We start from the raw sequence: 5,457 nt of genomic DNA, 5'->3' as shown, positions 1-5,457 counted from the left end.
ATCCACATACACACACCATTGATATATAATATATATATATATATATATATATATATATATGTATATATATATATATATAGATATATATAAATGGTGTATATATATATATATATATATATATATATATATATATATATATATATATATATATATATATATATATATACTGTATATGTATTAATGGTGTGTACATATATATTAATGGTATATATCATATATATATATATATATATATATATATATATATATATATATATATATATATAAATGGTGTATATATACTGTATATGTATTAATGGTGTATACAAATATATTAATGGTATATATCATATATATTGTTGCGGATTCGCGCCCGCCGGCGTGCGAACGGCCACGTAACTCGAATCGCGGCACGACGCCCACCGGACGGACAATCCAGTCGTGACCCTCTCGGACTAACGCCGGGAACTAGTCATGGGTGGACCTTTCGGCCTCACCACGATCGTGCCAATCGGCCCCCCGCGTGGGATAGGGTTGCTCGCCAAATTCGACCTACCTAAGTACCCACACGGAGGGTAGACCGGGCGATCGCACCTCGCCGCAGGTCGACTTCGGACACGGGCCACTTTAAGCGACCCGTTCCGTACTATCGGGATAACCGAGCGGTGTTATCGTCGGCCTCGACGGTTCGATTAATTATCGGGCGTTTTAGCCCACGACCAACCCTTTACGTGAAGTAAGATGGAGATTCAAAAGAGGAAAAGACGAAGCGAAGCGGGAAAACAGTTCAACATAAAGCACATTTATTTCACGATGAATGGAGAGCACACATATACAATTACACCAAAAGCAAATGTAAAAGAAGAAGAAACACAATATTACACAAAAAGCAAATGCAACAATGCAGATCTAACCGGCTACCGAGCACACGGCAACACTTATACAGTTTTACTTCACAGACGGCGCCGCCAACACATATACCCAAAGCAAAAGAAAAGGACCACCCTCAAGGATGAGGGGGGTAGGCGGGCCTGGGGCCGAGACCGCGTTGAGCCTACCCGTCTGGTGATGAGCCGCAAAATGGCGCTGGCGCCCCGACTCCGCGGGCCTCGCTGGGACTGCCTGGTATGGGGTGGGAACGGGGCCCCCTTCTCGCACTATCTCAGCGCGGGGGGAAACAGGAGGGGGTTGTTGATGCTCGGGGGGGTGGATATCTCCCCGTCTCGGGTCCCGCGACGAGCGTCTCCACCACGACCTCGGTCGCGCCGCCGGCCTCTCCCTCCGCAGCTCCCCGACTCCGACACGAGCACCCCCTCGACCGTCTTCGCCGCCGCCACCTCTCCACAGCTCCGTCCAACCGCCCTCTCCGTCTCCTCTCTTGACTCGTCCCAACTCTTCACTGGCTCCGAACTCTTCACTCTCTCCTCTCCGTACTCTTCACTGACTCCTACTACTTCTTTTCCCAACTCCACCGACTCCGAACTCTTAACTGCCTCCGAACTCTTAACTGACTCAACTGACGAACGCAGCCCCTTATATGCCCCGTGGCCTCGCTCCTTCACCTTCGACCCTTTACCTCCGACCCTTCACCTCTAACTGGCTCCCCATTGGACCGAGGAAAAGTGGGCGTGAATGCTTTCTGATCCATGAATTTGCATATAGCGACCACACTCCAACGCCCCTGGAGGCGGGGCCAAATCGCCCCACGCTCGCCGATAGGACGGAACAGAAGTGGGCGTGAGTCGTTTTTGATCCGTTTTCTTCGGAAAGGCCGGCGCTTTTGCACCCCTGCTCGGTGCGCGCCCTGCACGAGTCCAGTATCGGTGCCCACAAGTGGCGCGGGAATGGTGGTGATGCGATGGTTGCGAGGGCGAGTTGTGACGGTAAAGGTCGTGGCTGTTGTTGTGAAGCGGCGTTGCGGTTGGTGATTGTTGTGTGATGGCTGTTGAGACGTGGTTGGTGGTGGTAGTAATGGCGGCTGGTCCAAAATAAAGATCGTAAAAGAAAAACGGCTATCTAGAGGGGTCGCAGCCCGAATGAATGACATTTATTCCCTCTAAACAACGGGTTTGGGCCTAACTACACATATACTTACAGAGATATCTCACCAAAGGGACCTGAATGGTGGTTTGCGAATTTCGTCAACCACAACACTACCCCCTCCCTTTTTTACAGACTCGTCCCGAGTCGTCAAATTTTCGTGTGCCATCATGTGTAGTTTTCCCCTAGTATATTTTACCTACGGATCCCTGAGTGCGACATTCATGGTATTCGTGTCCCCAAAATAAATAACCTGAGGGCTGAGTAACTACCTAAACAAACCCACTCACACGGACGACTTAAATAAAATTGCCGGCGCTAGGACAGACATGCCGGGGGCTCACTCATATTTACAGTACATCTTAACCTTAACTTACAAATTTTACACTAAACCATGGCCCAGGATCAATGAACTCTGCAAAAAGAAAGCAGTTAGCATGGAGCCAGGCTGCTCGCATGCAGTCTCTGACTCAAACAATGCAGGTGACAGGGAACGTGGCCGGCTGCTCACACGCAGTCCAAGGCCTTCCCTTTTGAACTGAACACAGTGAACCACAACGGTGCATGGGCTGCACAAACGTAGTCTCCGTGCCAGCTCAAGTGGCACACGCAATGAACACAACGAATGGATGGATGAATGGTTTGAACTGAACGCAAACACGGTGCACGGGCCGCCACTGCAGGCCCGTGTTGTAGCTGCCAACAGGGCAGTTCTCGCAGCTTGCAAACTGTTGCTTTCTGATCCTGGCGCACATGGCAATGAACAGGGGGGGGCAAGCAAAAATTGAACGGGGCTGGTGAACAGGGGCAGTGGGCATGGCATGGCTAAGGCAGCAGGCAAACACAGCCCGCAGAAGAACTTAGCGGGCAGATGAACTGGCCGGCACAGGCCTTGAAGCACAGCAGCTGCAGACGATCCAGCCGGCACAGGCCTTGCAGCAAAACAACAGCTGCCGATGAAGTGGGCCGGCCTTTGCCTTGCAGCAACGCAGCCAGCAGATGAAGCTGGCCAGCCTTTGCCATTCAGTGGAGGTTGGTGGAGTGAGTGCGGTGGTGCTGGCCACTCGGAAGGCGGGCTCGGACGTACCCTACGGTCTCCCTCCCAACCTATCGCCTTTGCCTGTCATTGTCTATACCCACTCCCTTAATTTGTCAAACCCCAATTTAGCCGCAACTTATTTTTTTATTATTATTATTATTATTATTATTATTTTTTTTTTTTTTACTTCCCCACTATAAATCGTCGCCTAACCCCCTGTACTGTCCTTGTTCGGCTAACCTATTCTGTCACCTAGCCTACTCCCAACCCCTACGTTCCCTTCCCGGAGGGGAACAAGGGAGAGCTGGCGTCCTGTGCCGAGGCCCAACGAAGCCTCAGGATGGCCTCCCCAGAGTTCAGCGATCTATAACCAAAGTGGGTCCAGCGGCCCACAACGAGAGCGAGGGGATGGATGGTGCGGAGGGTACACTTCCTATTCTACCCTATCCATTTAACTGTTAAACTACCCCGGGGCTTTCAACAAGCGCCTCTCGCTTAAACTATTGGTTCTAACAACCCAGATTCCCGTCGCCTGTGTTGGTGTCCTCACAATTTCGGGCCTCGCCCCCCAATTTTCTGTCCGTGCCCTCACACGGTCTAATGGCTGGGACACGTGGCTCCCTTTGGCAGGCACAACCCTCTGCCGAATCTCCCGCTATGGCACCCCCAGGCACTACACTGCCTCCGAGCCTACCAGCTCCCTAACACCGGGGAGTTCCCCCCATGGCACCTCCCCTGAAACGCACACGTGGCAGGCTGGCTTCCCAGGCCCCTTTCCGAGGGTCACCCGTGCCCACAACACTGCCCACGCGGCTAATGGCGCCCCGGGCACCCGCACCAAGCAGGCGCACCCGTGCCCACTATGCTATCCCGGCCCCCCATGGGCCCTTGGCCTACCACGGCCGACTAGCCTGGTGCCCGGGGTACCCACTCAGCGATACTCACCTTTCGCCACCACGCTCCCAGCCTGTCAACAGGGCTCCTGCACCCCTCCAAACGGGTTTCGAGCCTACACACCCACCAACAACAAAACAACCTCCATTTTTGTTAATTTGACTAACCCAGCTAACTCACTCTACACTGACCCCGGGGTCCCTTGGGCGGGAGTCACTCCTCCCCCCAATCACTCATCGCACCATGCATTCCCCATTCGCTCCACACACACAGACCTGCTGGCCTCACTCACTCACCAAGCACATGCTTCCACTTCACTCACCAACTCTTCAACACACTCACCGCTGAATTCTGCCATCCTTCTAACTACATCCCCTAACTAACTCGTGCTCCCACGTCGTCCCTTGAACTACAGCACGTTCCTTTTAACACTATGTAGCTAAGCTACGTCCCCACTACACATTCACTGTCTGTCACTGTTCTCAAATGTCCCAAAAATTATTTACCCAACCTAAATCTCGCTATCATCCCTCGAACTAATCCATTCCACGGACTCCATGAGGACTTACCCCTGCCCCATGAAGTCGGTCTAACTAAGCTAACCCTTCCCCCTAACTAGTTTCCATCCTGTGCCCTGGTCAAGGGGGTCTTCCACCCCTTGCCCAGGAATCCTGTGAACCCGAAAGTGAGGCTTGCTTTTTTTTTTTTTCTTTACATGCGCAGCACCAGCGCGGCAACTCACAGCTCGCGCACTTTGCACCTGCCCGTGACGTCATGCAGCTGCACGTGTACCTCGTCCCTCCTTGGACGGTACCATCCGGCAGGGATACCCCTCCTGCCGGATTCCAACCCCACGTGCAGCCATGACGTCACCGTGCGCATAAAAAAAAACACAAGCCCCACGTCTCGAGGGGTTCCCCACGCGAACACATGTGCTTTGCCCGTTGGAGCTCAACACACACGATCGCGTGGAGAACCCGTCCGGTTCAAATCCGTAATCCTGCCTAAACTTTGTCCGTCCGCGGGATCGGCAAATCCACCGCGTGCGTTTCCTGACCGGGACTTCACTCTCGCAAGCGAGCACGTGGGGGCCTCGTGCGTTGCACAGCACGGACCTCGTGCTCACTGCTGGGTGAACCCGGCACGGTCCCCGAAACAACTACAGCCGCTACTCGGCTTTCTTTCCTCACATGTCGCCGTCGTCGTCTCCATTCCACACACGCACTCCCGCGTGTCACGACGCTAACACACCTCACCATTAAGCTCACACCGGGAGACGCGGCTGCACGTTCACACATGCCGACCGACATCCCCCTTACATACCGCTCTCTCACACACACGGTCTCCCTTGCACTCGGCCGTTCACTCACGCATGCCATTACCCTTGCACACGTGGCTCCACTCACTCGCGGCCTTTCACTCACTCGTGCCATTTCCCTCACACAAACCATACTACTCACACACGCGGGGGCACTCATCCGCGGTGCCTCATCCACACACCGTCC

This window comes from Eptatretus burgeri, chromosome 12 (assembly GCF_056783735.1).
Source record: "Eptatretus burgeri isolate ZD-2024b chromosome 12, Ebu_testis_v1, whole genome shotgun sequence".
Taxonomy (NCBI): domain Eukaryota; kingdom Metazoa; phylum Chordata; class Myxini; order Myxiniformes; family Myxinidae; genus Eptatretus; species Eptatretus burgeri.
Note: the sequence above shows the minus strand (reverse complement) of the source record.